Consider the following 18,830-nt stretch of genomic DNA (forward strand, 5'->3'; position numbering starts at 1 on the left):
AGACTCAGTGATGCCATTCAACCACCTCATCCTCTGTTGTCCCCTTCTTCTCCCACCTTCAATCTTTCCCAGCATCAGGGTCTTTTCAAATGAATCAGCTCTTTGCATCAGGTTGTCAAAGTATTGAAGTTTCAGCTTCAGCATCAGTCCCTCCAATGAATACTCAGGACTGATTTCCTTTAGGATGGACTGGTTGGATTTCCTTACAGTCCAAGGGACTCTCAAGAGTCTTCTCCAACACCACAGTTCAAAAGCATCAATTCTTCAGTGCTCAGCTTTCTTTATAGTCCAACTCTCACATCCATACATGACTACTGGAAAAACTATAGCCTTGACTAGACAGACATTTGTTGGCAATGTAATGTCTCCATAGGTAGGTTTATTCCTAGGTATTTTATTCTTTTTGATATAATGATAAATGGCATCTTTTCCTCAATTTCTCTTTCTGATATTTTGTTGTTAGTGTATAGAAATACAACAGATTTCTGTATATTGATGTATCCTATATAGCCATTTATAACATATGCAGAATCTGATAAAATGATACAAATGAACATATTTACAAAATAGAAAAAGATTCATAAAGATAGAAAACTAATGGTTACCAAGGGGGAAAGGTAGGGTGGAAGGACAAACTGGGAATTTGGGATTAACAGATACATATTACTTATATATATAATAGATAAACAACAAGGACCTATTGTACAGCACAGGGAACTATATTCAATATCTTATAATAACCTTCAATGGAAAATAATTTAAAAAAATATATGTATATATGACACTGAATCACTTTTCTGTACACCTGAAACATTGTAAACCAATTATACTTTAATGAAACAAATAAATTCGATTAAATTAAAAATTAGTGATTAACCCTTGACAAATAAAGCCATTAAATGGCATATAGTACAGAAGTCATTCTGATTTTTAACTACTATTTTATTAAAATAGCAAATACAATTAATTTAATAATAAAACTGCATTTTGTGAATTGGATATTTGGTTTTGAGAGTAGGCAATAAAACATTACAACTTTCTTACAACTTTATGTCATTGCTTTGTAGACATGCTGATATCATACTTCTCGTATTACATAGTAAACCTTTCTAGAGCTAAGTAAGGGACAAGGCTTCTAAGGGTAAGATGGTCTCTGTGAAGAACGGAGCTTTTATTTGGAGATACCTAAGAAGTACCTGTTTATACTAAACATAAGAAAATCTAACAGGTATATTTACTCTGTGTCTTGATGTTTCCAGTTTGAATGTCTGAAGATATCTAAATACATATGAAAGTCTTGAAATTATAGAACTTATTTCTGTATATATTTTTCTTTTTCTTCCCGGTTTTATTTATTTTTTGATGGGGTCATAGACACATGCCCTTAAAATCAGAGCTAAAAGGACTTTTCAGGCCTTCTATAGTTAGAATATATTGCAAGCATTGGAGTTTTCTCTAGGCAGCTAAAAATTCAGGGTACTACTTCTCTTGAAATAATAAGAATCTGCCCTGCTGCTTCTGACAAATCTTTCTCTGAAGGGTTAGCTGTAACCAATGATTAAGACAGGTGTTTACAGCTGTATAGTCCAGATCCTCTCACTCTGTTTCCCTAGACAGGTAGACCCAAAGTGCTGTTTATAAAAAATGAATTTGTTGAAACTTTTTATTAAGGAGAGGATACTTTGGTAATAAGCATAATTTCACTCAATATGAAGTTTGTGGAGCTTATTCTATTTTATACTGCATTTAAAACAAATTGTTGTCATATCAGTACAAAATAAATTAACCAAATATTTGTCAAACACTATTATATTTTATATGCTATAAAAAATATGTCACTGACACTTTTATGTCTCTAGTGCCTGAGGATGACTCATTTAGAAAAGCAAAGAAGAAGTGTATGGAACAAAATGCATGTTATTAAATATTCAATAAGAGTTGGCACAGGCACAATTAGGCAAGGAAGCAGTCAGCGAAATATGAAACAGTTCTGTGCTTCTGAAAAAAATACATTTCGATAGAGAGGTTAGTGGTCAAATTATTCAGGTTACAATTACAGCAAGAGTAATATGATACTCTTTAAAGGTTCATAAAGCTGCCCTTGGGATACTTAAATCAAGGAGAAGATGACCAAGCAAACCTAATTGGTCTATACTTAGCTTTCTCATTACAAGTACCAAATTCTTTACTATATGTCAAGTTTTTATTTTTAAATGTATATTATCTGGCCTTGGAAAAGCAACTAAGATGCATGAAAACTAACAAGGTATTCAGGACTTTAAAATTTCATTATTTTCTTTCCAGAGGAGTCAGGAAAGAAAATACTTTAGAAGCATCCAAACATCTCTAGGACATACTGCTTCCATGGAAAATTGGGTACACTGAATTACATAAAAGTGATGCCTGTGTACTTATTCAACTCATTTTTCCTCCTGAAGAATATGTAGTTGTTCATACCTCTATAAATTAAGACAGGGCTAGGATGCATATTAAAGTGTGTGTGGAGTGGCTGAGGAGAAAGAATTAGTAGCTTTAAATGGATAATGGAAAGGGTGGTTGAGATTGACTATTGTGCATAAATTTCAAAGATGACACATACAAATGTAGGAGAATTTTCCATTTTCTGGGCTTCTAAGCCTATGAACAATTTTTTGTTAGGTAATTCCCTTAAGGCTAGACATCTTGATGGAAAGCAAAACCTGTCTGGCATGACTGAAGCTGAAAATGCCAGATACATCTTGTCTTCCCTGGGATTAGGTTGTGATCCTGCAAGAATCAGAAATAATGTCAGCATCATGTTTCCAGAGATACCTGTAACACTAGTGTAAGTTCTGAGAGGAAGACATAGTTCCAAAGAAGCCAAGGGACAAAACAAATGTAAGAAATATGACAATGAGAGAACTTAGGGTGTATTATGTCAAGGAAGCTTGCCTACATGAAGTAAATCAGAAGCCTACTGTGATTCTGAACGGATAACGTTGCCCCCAAAACAGGTGCCTGTCCTAACAATTATTTGAATCCTTGAGTCTTAAAACAATATTCTGCCCTACAAACTTTGGAGAAGGAATCCAGTTTCAAAAGCTATGCATCCCTAAAACATCTACTTTAGATGAATTCATGGAGGATAAGAGAAAAACCAGATGACTCTCCCAGAAGTTGAGAGCAGGTGCCTGGGAGAATAAAGGACTAAGGAAGTCCCTTCTCAGAGAAAACAATCAGGTACTTCTAAAGGAACATTCCTCATTCTAGTGTCTCTCTATGAAATTCCATTGTCACTATGAATTAGTAATAGATGTCTCTTATTCATCAATTTTTCTAATGGAAGTTTTTAGTTCCTATTTTGTCTGAATTATACCTCTGTATATGAAGAGAGGGACTTCCCTGGTGGCTCAGACGGTAAAGTGTCTGCCTACAATGTGAGAGACCCGGGTTCGATCCCTGGAACAGGAAGATCCTCTGGAGAAGGGAATAGCAACCCACTCCAGTACTCTTGCCTGGAAAATCCCGTGGATGGAGGAGCATGGTAGTCTACAATCTGTGGGGTCGCAAAGAGTCGGACACGACTGAGCGACTAAACTAAACTTTCATGTGAAGAGAAGGGTACTGAAAATTTGCTTTTTAAAAATTTTTTTGTACAAAAATTAAAGAAATCTCATCTAGATCTGATGGGAAAAAGTCATTTACAAGAAAATTGAACAGAATGCCTTAAGTTGGTGGAACTTCAGATCATCTCCCCTGTGTGTGGATGGGCTTATGTTCTGGGGGTGAAGCACTGTTTATGGGTGTTTGGTAGCAATATTCAACACATGTGGCTAGCTGTGACCAGATGTATGCCTTCTTTCATGGACTACAGTTTCTTCTGGGAAGATGCTACCGTCAAGAACCGTATTTTTAAACTTCCGCTATCCTTACCCCCAATCATGAAAGTATATAGAACATTTGTCACTGATGACAAATGAGTATGAGTGGTGGGTATCATTCTGGGGTTAATACCAATTAGAAGCTCGCGTGCTTTCTCTGTCCTCTCTCTTTTTTAATAGTCAAGCTTCCAACTGTCAATGTTGAGCGCAACCTGGGGTTCATGTAGTGAAGCAGTGAAGCCTGTGTCAACCTGTAGCCTTGAATGATTGCTACTATCGGCCATCTCCACCCCTACCATCAATCAGAGATACCTCATTACATACAGGCACACCTCATTTCATTGCTCTTCACATTATTGCACTTTATAGATACTGCATTTCTTACAAATTCAAGGCTTGTGGAACCCTATATTGTTAGATAATGGTGAGTATTTTTATCAATAAAACAGTTTAATTAAGGTATGTACATTGCTTTTTTTTTAGAATTAATGCTATTGCATACTTAATAGACTATAGTATAATGTGAACATAACTTTTATATTCAATGGAAAACCACAAAATTTGTGTGACATGCTTTGTTACAATCTCCATTTTATTTCAGTTGTCTGGAACTAAACCCACAGTACCTCCAGGGTATGTCTATACTATCTGAATATAAAAAACGGTCTAATGGTACAATTTACAAGTATATTGAGCTATTAATCTAATCAAAATGTAACACCTTAAGAGAGAGAGACATCAAATGACTATTCTCATAATCAGCTTATGCTTATAAGTTGAAATAGCAAAATGGCTAATAAATTTGATAATATATAATTTTTTCATGAAATATAGATTATATTATTAATACTATTTCCCCCAACCTTTACATATAAGTCAAGACTTCAGCCAGGAAAATAGTCACTACAAGTGTTATAGAAAAAGATTTCATTAAGGAACTAGAGTTTCCTTGAATATGAATAAAGATGGGGCAATGGATATCTAGGAGTGGGAATCACTGCATCAGGAAAAAACAGTCACTGGCAAAGCCGTGTAAAACACTGATGTGGGTGGACAAAATAGAGCCAGAAGGAAAGATCAACAAACCATTCAGATCTAGACACTGCCGTTTTGAGCCATAGTTTGCTCATAGAGGGATGTGTAAACTATTACCTATGTGGACTCTTTGTCTGGAAATTGCTGCAACATCTAATTCAATGGGAATTGCTGCTTCCACAGGACCCCAGTCATGCACCTGGTGGTGAGTTTGGGACTGCTGTTGGCCAGCAAGGCCAGCAACCAGAAATTAAGGTGGGATTTAAGAGAGAAAGGGAATAAAAACAAGCTGGATCTCATGAGAAAACACTTCATTGTCCATAGTTATTTGTGACCTTTGTAGAGAAAACCTCATGAGAAAGATGACCTCTCTTCCCTTATTCCTTCTGAAATATGCATGAGTTTCTGTAATTATTTGTTTAATCTGGACCCTAGAGAATTCTGGTAAAAACAGGTTCTCAACCTTAGACACAAAGTTATTCACAATATTTCTTTATTCCTTACTTTCTTTTTACTATCTGTTGGATCTTTTCCTCTTCAATCTTAATAATGAGACTTTGTGTTTTCTCTCTTTGATTACATTTGATCATTTCCTAGGGTTTATCAATTGTGATCAACTTTTTCATGGTCAAGAAACAAATGTTAAAGTTTAAATCGTAAATATTTTCAACTATATTACATAATTGATAGACCAGTACATGACCAGTACCAGTATCATGCATGTTATATGTGAATTTGAAAATAATGTATTTTCTACAGTTTCAGAAGTTTTGATTTATAAATTATAGGTGAAGTTGGCTTATACTGTCTAATCCTTCTCTGTCTTTATTAAATTTTTGTGTACCCCTTCTTTTTTTGGATGAATTACAATTAAGATAGAGTGCCAAAGGATTTAGAATAGGTAAACTAGTTTGAAAGTGAAGACAAAAGCTCAAAGACTTACCAAACAAGATTTGAAGAACTAAAGCTACATGAATCCAGTGTGACAGCTACATAATAACTGAAATACTAATCAGTGGAACAGAATAGATGGTCCATAAATAGATCTACACTTATATGGTTAATTGATTTTTCACAGATGTGCCAAAGCAACTAAATAGAGAAAAGATAGTTTTTTCAACAAATATTGCTGAAACAAGAAGATGTATAGGAAGAAAAATAGTAACCTCAAGGTTTACTTTTATTATACACATGTTAGTTTAAAATTGATCATAGTTCTTAATACAGAAACAAGCCACTGAATTTCAGAGAAAAGCATGAGACATTTTTGTCATATTAGATTGCTTTCCCAAAAACTACATCAAAAGCAAAAGTTATATCTTAAATTAGTTGATAAAATGAATATCATAAAATTAAAACATTTTAGCTTCCTGAAAAAAATGGCAGAGTAGAAGGACCTTGAACTCACCTCCTTTTAGGAACATACCAAAATCACAACTAAATGTTGAACGGCCCTCAATAAAAAAGATTAGAAACTACCAGAAGATATCCTGCTTCCAAAGATATAAAGTGAAAACCAAAACAAGATGATAGGAGGAACACATTCATGATATAATAAAATTCTATACCCCTCAGGTGGTTAACACACAAACTGAGGAATACACTGCAGACATTCTCTAATAAGAGTGAGAGCTCTGAGCCTGATGTCAGGCTCCCCCGACCTGGAGGTCTGAAATTGGAAGGAGTCCACAGAGCATTTGGTTTTGAAGGCCAAGAGGCTTGACTGCAATAGCCCCATGGGACTGGGGAAAACAGAGACCCTATTGCAGGGCGCACACAAGGTCTCACACACACTGGAAACCAGGGCCAAGTCAGTGATTCCATATGACCCAGAGCCAGACCTACCTGCTGGTCTTAGAGGGATGCCTGAGCAGGTAGGGGGCAGATGTGGCTCACTCTGGGTTCAAGGACCCTGATGGCCAAGGTATCAGGGAGTACTCACTGGCGTGAGCTCTCCTGGTGACTGATATTTTAGCATGAAGAGCTGGTCCCACCCAGCAACCTGCAGGCTCCAGTGCTAGGATACCTCAGGCTTAATAACCAACAAGGTGAGAATACAGTCCCATTCAGTAGCAGATAAGACTGCCTAAAGCCTTTCTGAGTCCACAGCTGCCTCTAGACACACCACTTGACACAACCCTGCCCACCTAAGGACCAAGACCCAGCTCCACCCCACAGTGGGCAGGCGCCAGTGCATCCCACCAAGCAGCCTGCACAAACCTCGGGACCAGCCTCAGCTATCAGGGGCAGACACCAGAAGCAAGAACACTGCAATTGCACAGTCTGTAGACCTGGGTCTGCAAGCACAAGTCAGAAACTATTCTGGGATCAGCTGTTCCCTGGAACTCACATCCCTATGTTCACTGCACCACTATTTACAACAGCCAAGACATGGAAGCAATAGAAAAGTTTACCAACAGAAGAACGGAAAAAGAAGAGGTGGTGTATATATATATACACACACACATACATACAATAGAAATACATACCAATAAAAATAACAAAACAATGCCATTTGCGGCAACATGGATGGACCTACAGATTGTCACACTGAGTGAAGTAAGACATGGAAAGACAAATATCATATGATATCACTTATAGGTGGAATCTTACAAAAAGGGGGTACAAACTTATTTACAAAATAGAAATGAAGTCACAGATGTAGAAAATAAACTTATGTTTACCAGGGGATAAATGGGGAGAGGGATAAATTGTGAGATTGGGACTCGACATATACACACTACTGTATATAAAATAAACAACAAGTGCCTACTATATAGCTTAGGGAACGCTACTCAATATTTAGTAATAACTCACAAGGGAAAAGAATCTGAAAAACACATAGAGGGTACTTAATATAAGAAAATTGCACATCACAAATATGAAGATAATTTACAAAACAATGTCTACCAAAGATCTTGTATCCAAAATGTATGCAGGGCTTCTAGAACAAGAAAATATTATCCAATAAAAATAGTGGCAGACTACATAGGCATCTCAAAAAATAAGATATATACACATGTAATATCCCAAAAAGAAACTCTCCTCATCACTGGTCTTCATAGAAATACAAATTGAAACTACAAGAGACCTACACACGCACATGCACATATGCACACACACAAACACACAAACACACACATGTATACACCCATGCATAAGCACAAACAGCAAAAGCAAAAAAGACTAACACAGTGTAGTTCTAGCAAGGATGTGGAGCCATCACATCCCTCATTCTTGGCTCATGATGATTCAAATTCTAGAGCCACTTTGAAAAAAAGTATGGCATATGTTTACTGTAAAACACAACCATTCCACTTCTAGATATTTATCTAAGAAAAATTAAAAGTTATGTCTACTCAAAAACATGTATGCTAATACTCAGAATAGTTACTACAGCCTCAACAAAGCAACCCCAAATCTCCATTAAATGGTGACTGTGTAATTTCATTATTGTATATGCTTACAATGGAATCTGTAAGCAATTTATTCAGCAATAAAAAGGGACAATTTTTATTAAAGTACACTGATTCATGTCAATGTATGACAAAAACCACTACAATACTGTAATTAGCCTCCAACTAATAAAAATAAATGAAAACAAAAGTACAGTTGATTTATAATATTGTGTTGAAATATGTGTACATATTTCAAATGTACAGCCAATGATAGAAAGAATATATTTTTTTCATTATAGGTTATTATAAGATATTACTATGATTCCCTCTGAAATACAGAAAATCCTTGTTACCATAAATTTGTTTTCTATGCCTGTGATTCTGTTTCAGTTTTGTAAATAAGTTCATTTGTATTATGTTTCTAGATCCCTCATATAAGTAAATTATATGATATTTGCTTTCCTCTGACTTACTTCACTTAGTATGGTAATCTCTAGGCCCATACATATTGCTGCAAATAGCAATTTTTTTTTTTATGGCTAAGTAATATTGGGTTGTGTATACATACTGCATCTTCTTTGTTCATTCACCTGTTGATAAACAGGTTGCTTCAGTGTCTTGGCTATTGTAAATAGCCTCTATGAACATTGGAGTGCATATTCCTTTTTCTGGAGTATCTTTTCAGTGTAGAGTTTTCATTTTTAAGGATATATTCCCCAGAGTGGGATTGCTGTGTCTTACGGTAACTATTTTTTTTTAAGGAACTTCTATATTGTTCCCATAGTAGCCATACCAATTTACATTCCTACAGAGTAGGAGATCTCTCTTTTCTCCACACATTTGCAGCACTTATTTGTCGACTTTTTAATGGTGGCCATTCTGACAAGTGTAATGCAGTGCCTCACTGTAGTTTTGATTGCATTCCTCTAGTTATGAGAGCTATTGAGTGTCTTTCATGCACTTGTTGTTTATCTGTATGTCTTCTTTGGAGAAATGTCTCTTTAGGTCTCCCGCCCATTTGTTAATATTTCTTCTAGCTCATAGATTGTCTTTTTTCCTTTATTTATGGTTTAAAGGCAAACAAAATACTAATGCAATCAACATGGGTGAATCTTGAAAATATTATATGAAATGAAAAAGTAAAAAAACAGTGTGTACATTAAGAAATTCTAAGAAAAAACAAAACTATAGTGACAGAGATTGGATCAATGACTGCTTGGAGTTGGTATTTAGAAAAAAACTAATTTCAAAGCAAGAATTTAAAATGTTTTATGGCATGAGAGCTATTCTCTAATGGTAATGCTGTTTACTCAATTCCATACAACTACCAAAATTCAACAAACTTTACATGTAATATGGGTAAAATCTTTAATTTTTATTGGAATATAGTTGCTTTATAAAGTTGTGTTAGTTTCTGCTGTATACTGAAGTATACAGCTACAAATCAGCTACAAATATACAGATATCCTGTCTTCGAAGGATTTCATTCCCATTTAAGTCACCACAGTTCAGTTCAGTTCAGTTACTCAGTCGTGCCCAACTCTTTGCAACCCCATGGACTGCAGCACACCAGCTTTCCCTGTCCATTACCAACTCCCTGAGCTTGATCAAACTCATGTCCATTGAGTCAGTGATGCCATCCAACCATCTCATCCTCTGTCGTCCCCTTCTCCTCCTGCCTTCAATCTTTCCCAGCATCAGGGTCTTTTCCAATGAGTCAGTTCTTCACATCAGGTGGCCAAAGTATTGGAGTTTCAGCTTTAGCACTAATCCTTTCAGTGAATACCCAGGACTGATTTCCTTTAGGACAGACTGGTTGGATCTCCTTGCAGTCCAAGGGACTCTCAAGAATCTTCTCCAACACCACAGTTCAAAAGCATCAATTCTTCAGCACTCAGCTTTCTTTATAGTCCAACTCTCACATCCATACATGACTCCTGGAAAAAACCATAGTTTTGACTAGAAGGACTTTTGTTGGCAAAGTAATGTCTCTGCTTTTTAATATGCTGTCTAGGGTGGTCACAACTTTTCTTCTGAAGACCAAGTGTCTTTTAATTTTATGACTGCAGTCACCATCTGCAGTGATTTTGGAGGCCCCAAAAGAGTCTGTCACTGTTTCCATTGTTTCCCCATCTATTTGCCATGAAGTGATGGGACCAGATGCCATAAACTTAGTTCTCTGAATATTGAGTTTTAAGCCAACTTTTTCACTCTCCTCTTTCACTTTCATCAAGAGGATATTTAGTTCTTCTTTGCTTTCTGCCATAAGGGTGGTGTAATCTGTGTATCTGAGGTTATTGGTATTTTTCCTGGCAATCTTGATTCTAGCTTGTGCTTCATCCAGCCTGGCATTTTGCATGATGTAATCTGCATATAAATTAAATAAGCAGGGTGACAATATACAGCCTTGAAATACTCCTTTCCCGATTTGGAACCAGTTTGCTGTTCCATGTCCAGTACTAACTGTTGCTTCTTGACCTGCATACAGAATTTTCAGGATGCAGGTCAGGTGGTCTGGTATTCCCATCTCTTTAAGAATTTTCCATAGTTTGCAGTGATCCACAAAGTCAAAGGCTTTCGCATAGTTAATAAAGCAGAAGTAGATGTTTTTCTGGAACTCTCTTGCTTTTTTGATGATCCAACAGATATTGGCAATTTGATCTCTGGTTCCTTTTCCTTTTCCAAATGCAGCTTGAACATCTGGAAGTTCACAGTTCACGTACTGTTGAAGCCTGGCATAGAAAATTTTGAGCATTACTTTGCTGCTGTGTGAGATGAGTGCAATTGTGCAGTAGTCTGAGCATTCTTTGGCATTGCCTTTCTTTGGGTTTGGAATGAAAACTGACCTTTTCCAGTCCTGTGGCCACTGCTGAGTTTTCCAAATGTTCTCACATATTGAGTACAGCACTTTCACAGCATCATCTTTTAGGATTTGAAATAACTCAAGTGGAATTCCATCACTTCCACCAGCTTTGTTCCTAGTGATGCTTTCTAAGGACCACTTGACTTCACAATCCAGGATGTCTGGCTCTAGGTCAGTGATCATGCCATTGTGGTTATCTGTGTCATGATGATCTTATCTGTACAGTTCTTCTGCATATTCTTGCCACCTCTTCTTAATATCCTCTGCTTTTGTTAGGTCCATACCATTTCTGTCCTTTATTGTGCCCATCTTTGCTTTGTACAGAGCACTGACTATTATGGATATATTATATTGTATGTAAATAGTAATTTAATAAACAAAAGGAGGACAAAAGCCCAAAAGATCAATTTATTTCACAACATTAACCCAGAAAGGATGGGAAAAACATCATTACCTGATAGAAAGATTTACCAATTAATAATGGAAGAGAATTATAAGTACTGCAAAATAAGAATGAACAAAAATTACAGCAAATACCATATTTAATGGTGAAATACTGTCATTGGGCTCCGTTTGGGAAAAAACAAGGATGATCATTATTACCATTATTACTGAGCTCCCCACCTCTACGTTCCCTCTCGGTGGTGGTGCGGAGCTGAGCCGCTGCCAGGGGGCCTGCAGCAGCCTGGCAGGCAGCCAGCCTTCTGCTCCCCCCACTAGGCACCAGCGGGGCCCGGTGGAAACCTGAGCATTCACACTCACCCAGCCCTAATGCTACTTCTGCATGCCCTAATGCTTCTGCATGCACAGAGCAACTGCATGCCTAAAGAAGAGGATTAACTAAGGCTCAAGAGTCTAGAATATAGTATCCAAAATTTCAGGATCCAATTGAAAATCACTCCTCATAGCAAGAACCAGGAAAATTATACCTTGAATGAGGGAAAAAAAAACCAATCAAACCTGACTATATCGAGTTGAATCAAATATTGGAATTATCTGGAAAGGAAACATCTATCATACGAAGGATCCAACAAGAAATGACAAATTCTCTTGAAATACCTATGTTTTTAAAAGAGATAGTATCAATAAAAATATAGAAGTAAAAAGAAGCAAACAGATAATTATAAAAATGATAAAGAGAATAACTGAAATTAAGGTAAAGAACCTTAGAGGAAATAAGTTTTTACACTTCACTTGAAGTGATCAAACATCATTAACAGTACACCATAATAAGCTATGTATGTATATTGTAGTAACTACACAATAGGAAGCCATACTAAGCACATAATGTTAAAAAAAAAAATACTATACAATACTATACAAAAAATACAATACTATAAAAAAAAATCAAGATAGATTCTAAAAAAATTTTCAAGTAACCACACAAAATTTTAAAAAAGCTGAACAGAAAAACGAGACAGAGGATGAAAATTGAGAAATAGAAAATAAATAAATGGCAGACTTAAGCACTAACACAGCAGTAAGTATATTTTATCTAAATGGTCTAAATACAGCAAATTAAGGAAAGACTGGTGAAGTCAATAAAAAATACTATTCAACAATATTCTGTCTACAAGAAACTTCAAATATACTGAAATAGTTAATTTTAAGGTAAAAGGATATAAATATATATTCCATGAACACATGAATAAATAAAAACAGAGTGGTTACAGTAACATCAGAGAAAAGTAAATTTCAAACAAAAGAAAATTAATAGAGACAAGGAGGAACATTACATAAAGATAAAAGTACCAATCTGCCAGTAAGGCATAACCATCATAAATGCAAAATCAAAACAGCAAAACCTGAAAATGCATGTAGGAAAACTGATACAGCTGAAAGGAGAAGTGTGTATGCGTGTGCACAGTCATATCCAACTCTTTGTGAGCCCATGGACTGTAGCCCACAGGCTCCTCTGCCCCTGGAATGTTCCAGGCAAGAATACTGGAATGGGTTGCCAAAATTATGTGAGAGATTTCAGTACCCATCTTTCAGCATCTGATAAAACTTATAGACAGAAAACTGAAAATGATATAGAACTGAATGACACCATCAAGCAGTAAAATCTAATCAAAACAAAACATATAGAATGCTATGCCCCAAAACACAGAATATTAATTCTTTTTAAGTACCAGTGGAACATGTATAATGATATTCTATGTCCTGGGCCAAAAGCAAACTTCAATAATTTTTAAAATTGATCTTATACAGAATATTATCTTAATATAATATAGTGGAGTCAAATTAGAACTCAGTAACAGAAAACAACAGAGAAATCTCAAGACCCTTGGAAATCATATGAGATATCTCTAAGTAATGAGTAGATCAATGAAGTAATCTCAAAGAGAGTAGAAGGAAAATTATAAAAATGAGCTGAAACCAATAAAATTGAAAGAGGAAAACAAAAATACAATGAAACAGAGAGTGAGTCTAAAAAAAGTAATAAATCTATAAAGTTCTAACATTCTGAAAAATATAAGAACAAAGACACAAATCCACACCAGAAATGAAACAGGAAATACTACTAAATATCTTGCAGCCATAAAGAATAAAGGAATAATATTAACCATTTTATACTCATAAATTTGACAACTTAGAATTTGGACCATGTTTTTAAAACACTAAGAACCATGAAAACTCAACTGAGATGAAGTAGAACACCGGAATAGTCCTGTAAATAGTAAGAAATGGAAAATAGGATATTGAAATTGAATACTTCAAAGGCTCCTCTAAATAACTCCAAACTGGAAACAACCCAGAACTAATGGCTCGACAATTATAGTACACCCATTCCATGTCACACTACTTAAGCAACAGAAAGAAACAGATTATTGATACATTAGATGATTTGATGAACCCACAGGGAGTTATGCTAATTAGCTATCAATAACAAAATAATATATACTGTATGACTTCATTTATATGATATTCTTAAAGTGACAAAATTGTAATAATGCAGAATAGATTATTTGTTGCCAGGAGTAAAGGATGGAAACAAGAAGGAAAGTAGGTGTGGCTATAAAAATACAACATCCAGAGCCAAAAATGTATTGTATATTTCATACATATGAAATGCAAAAAAGAACAAAACTCACGTTATTAAAACTTAGAATAGGGGGTGCTTAGTGATGTCAAAAGAGCCAAAAAGGTTTCTGGTGTTCTGATACTGATATGACTTTTATTCTGAGTATGGTTACACTTATTTGACGTGATTTATTTGGAAAAATTCATCAAGCTAAATGCACCCATGATGGGTACCTTTTTGTATATATGTTACATGGTAAGGATAACTGTTTCATTATGGGGCTTCCCTGGTGGCTCAGACGGTAAAGAGTCTGCCTGTTGTGCAGGAGACCCGGGTTCAATCCCTGGGTTGGGAAGATCCCCTGGAGAAGGAAACGGCAACCCACTCCAAAATGCCATCATTATGTAATACAATAATAAAAATAATTACAAATAGATATCACCGTTCAAATGTATCATTGAGCTTCTTAATGTTATATAACTCACGCAGCTATATAAATACACACACATACTTCTTCTTATAGTCCAAATTGCACTGCATATTGTTTAAACTCTAGCCCAGAAAATTTACATGACCTTGGATAACAAACGGTCTAGATTTTGCTTCTTATTTTTAAAAGAAGAGAATGAGATTGACATCTCTAAAGTTCTTCTCATACTCAAAGCCTGTGTTTGCAAATCATACTGTTTATATAAGCTGTTTGCTAAATATTTGAAATACAATACCTATTTAATTCAGTTTATATCCTAAAATTTTAAACACTTGAGTAAATTTTGAAATGGCCCTGTATTTAAATGTATTTTTTTTATATAACATGTTGTCTTCTTTGCAAATTTGAAGAAAATGTTTGTTTCTCAGCATAAAAGAATTGGGAAACATATCAACCATCTTGAGGTGATCACTTTAGTTCTAGTTCTGACATTAAGTAGCTTTGTAACCTTGAATAAGTCACAAAAACTTTTCTTGTCTCAGATTCCTAATTCTATGAATGAATAATACATCTCCTGACACTTTAGATGCCTCATGGGTGGATTAAATAGGAAAACATACATGACTTAAAATCTTTACAGCAGTCCACAAATGCAAATATAGTTATTGTTATTATTTTGCTTTTATAGGCTTTTATATAAATTTATATTTTCTCCATTTTAAGGGAGAGAAAGTAGAGTGACTGTACTCAGATGCACATGTGTATACACAAACACCCTTAATTAGGTGGCGGGAGAGAAAATGAGGTATTTTTTTTTTCCTTTTTATGTTACTGAAGCTCTGCTTTGCTCATTACCCTTCCATTACTTTCCCTTCATTTTTCCTCCCGTGGAGCAAGGGAGATAAGCTCCTGTTGATAGCTCATGAATTTCAATTTATATACCCAGGGGCAGGGCACTTTTGATGAAATGTCTCCACTGTTAGAACTTCCTGCCGCTTGGGCTTTCAGAGGGTCCATGTTTAAACCTTCAGGCCAATATGTAAATCTGTTTTTATTCCTTTAAACAGAAGACTTGTGGGTGTTTTCAAAATATATATGCATTAAATAAGTATTTATTTGACATTCTGGATTTTAGAACTAAGAGACTTTCTCAGGAACAAGTGAATGAGACAGCAGGGACTGAGGCTGCATTTCCAAGTGTCTGGCTAACCCTAACCCTCAGCAAGTGTCCAACAGGCAAACGTGGCAGAAAGAGATCACTTCTCACTGGGAAGGAACATGTGCACACGCACTGGGACAGGCACCGATGTGCAGTCCCCAGAATGCTTGCGGCCGTTGTCTCAGAGCATCGGGGTTGCAATCTGCATTTACCTCCTCCATTGCAACTTTACATGGTCGAAATCATTTCACATTCAGTATGCAATTTTTATCTAACTAGAAACTAAATAAAGACTTCTTAATGAAAGTGAAAGAGGAGAGTGAAAAAGTCAGCTTAAAGCTCAACATTCAGAAAACTAAGATCATGGCATCTGGCCCCATCATTTCATGGCAGATAGATGTGGAAGCAGTGGAAATAGTGGCTGACTTTATTTTGAGGGGGCTCCAAAATCACTGCAGATGGTGATTGCAGCCATGAAATTAAAAGACGCTTACTCCTTGGAAGGAAAGTTATGACCAACCTAGACAGCATATTAAAAAGCAGAGACATTACTTTGCCAACAAAGGTCCGTCTAGTCAAGGCTATGGTTTTTCCAGTGGTCATGTATGGATGTGAGAGTTGGACTATAAGGAAAACTGAGAGCCGAAGAATTGATGCTTCTGAACTGTGGTGTTGGAGAAGACTCTTGAGAGTCCCTTGGACTGCAAGGAGATCCAGCCAGTCCATCCTAAAGGAGATCAGTCCTGGGTGTTCATTGGAAGGACTGATGTTGAAGCTGAAACTCCAGTACTTTGGCCACCTGATGTGAAGAGCTGACTCATTGGAAAAGACCCTGATGCTGAGAAAGATTGAGGGCAGGAGGAGAAGGGGACGACAGAGGATGAGATGGCTGGATGGCATCACTGACTCGATGGACATGAGTCTGAGTAAACCCCTGGAGTTGGTGATGGACAGGGAGGCCTGGCGTGCTGCATTTCATGGGGTCGCAAGGAGTCATACACGACTGAGTGACTGAACTGAAATAAAGAAGTCATTTTTTTCATTTAAAAATATTTATTTTTCATTGGAGGATAATTGCTTTACAATGTGGTACTGGTTTCTGTCGTCCATCAACAGGCCTCAGCCATAGGGATACATACGGCCCCTCTCTCTAGATCCTCGCTCTCAGCCCATCCCACCCATCTAAGTCATCACAGAGTACCGGGTTGGACTCCCTGAATCATTCAGCAAATCCCTGCTGATTGTCTATCTAAAATATGGCAATGGATGTTTCAATGCTACTCTCTCCATCTGTCCCACCGTCTCCTTCACCTGCCGTGTCCACAAGTCTGTTCTCTATGTCTATGTCCCTATTGCTGCCCTCCGCGAAAAATAATGAGCTTCCCTGGTGGCTCAGAGGTGAAAGCGTCTGCCTGCAATGCGGGAGGTCAGGGTTATTTCAATACAATCCAAAAGCCTTGCAATAAATAGTTTTATTGAGTTTTATAAACTCATTATACAAACAGTTTAAAGAAAAAAGTAAGACATGATTATGTGGGCTGTACATTTTCTCCAGATAGTGAAACACAGGCAACCCTGACTTGAATCTTGTTTTCACAGAAATCTCGTGCTTTTCTTTAGGGTAAACTTACATATGGGTATATTCATCACTAGCATAGTATTTAGTGTTGCATTTTAAAATTTAATATAACATAATTTATTCTCTATATAAGTTTATGTAACTTTTCCCCCATTTGATGTTAACTTTGTGACTTGTCTCTCTGGCAACATGTAACAATCCTTATTTATTTTCTTCACTCAGTGTTTCTTTGAAAGAAGAAAGAGAATTTTACTTATCCATTCTACTGCCAATAGACAAAAGGATGTTTTTCTCCAGTACTAAATATGCTGCTAAAATAATTATTCTACAGATATCTTATGCACATGAACAAGAGTCCTTACATTACATATATGGAATGAATGTACAGGGTCAGAGGATACACTGAACTTCTTATTTGAATGCCCGTTATCCTGGGAGGAGGGCACAGCAACCCACTCCAGTATCGTTGCCTGGAGGATCCGGCGGACAGAGGAGCCTGCTGGGTACAGTCCGTGGGGTTCCAAAGAGTTGGACACTACTGAGGTTACTGAGGCAAAGCATGCCTGCTATCAACTCTATTGTCCCTGACTGTGTTGATTTTCACTATAGTATATTTCCTATAGCATTATATTCTGATTATATTTTTTTTATTATACTTTCATGCTGTATTTTTTGGTATAATTTTTTTTTTTCCCTTTCTAAATACTCAGTTTACATGCGTAAGGCATGAGCAGTTGGTTTTCACTCTTTTCTAATTCAAAACTTGGAGAAGGAAATGGCAACCCACTCCAGTGTTCTTGCCTGGAGAATCCCAGGGACGGGGAGCCTGGTGGGCTGCCATCTATGGGGTCGCACAGAGTCAGACACGACTGAAGCGCCTTAGCAGCAGCAGCAATTCAAAGTTAAGGATTTAAATGTCCTATAAACACTGAAGTAGCTACATGCTACAAGTTTTGATGTGCATAAATTTTGCTTTCATTTATTTGTGAATATTTTAGCATTTACAAATGAATTTTAAATTTAAAAATTGAGTGATATTCAATTTTTGGATGATGTATACTTAAAATAATTGTAAAATTTTTAGAATTTAATTTTAAAAATTAAAAGAAATTTTAATTCATTAATTTAACATTTTAATTTCAGTAAGAGCAGAGGATATAATCTGCAGCGAATTGGCTCTCTTGGTACCAATTATTGTAAATAATAGATTTCCTTGAGTTGAATGCTAAGCATTTACACCAGCTAGATATAAATTCTGTACCTTTGACTTGATATGGTAAAACTTTTAGCTTTTATTATGTGTCTGTGGTCTATTTCAAACTAAGGTTCAGTGTTTATTTGTTTCCCATGTGGATATCCAGGGGCCCATAGAACCATTTTCTTATCCCAAAGAATTGCTCTGAAATATTTCTCAAAAACAAATACATACATATATATTTATAAACTCTCTGTTATATCTCTGTAATCTGTATCTCTATCTT

The sequence above is a fragment of the Dama dama genome, chromosome 31 (assembly GCF_033118175.1).
Source record: "Dama dama isolate Ldn47 chromosome 31, ASM3311817v1, whole genome shotgun sequence".
In the NCBI taxonomy this organism is placed as follows: Eukaryota; Metazoa; Chordata; class Mammalia; order Artiodactyla; family Cervidae; genus Dama; species Dama dama.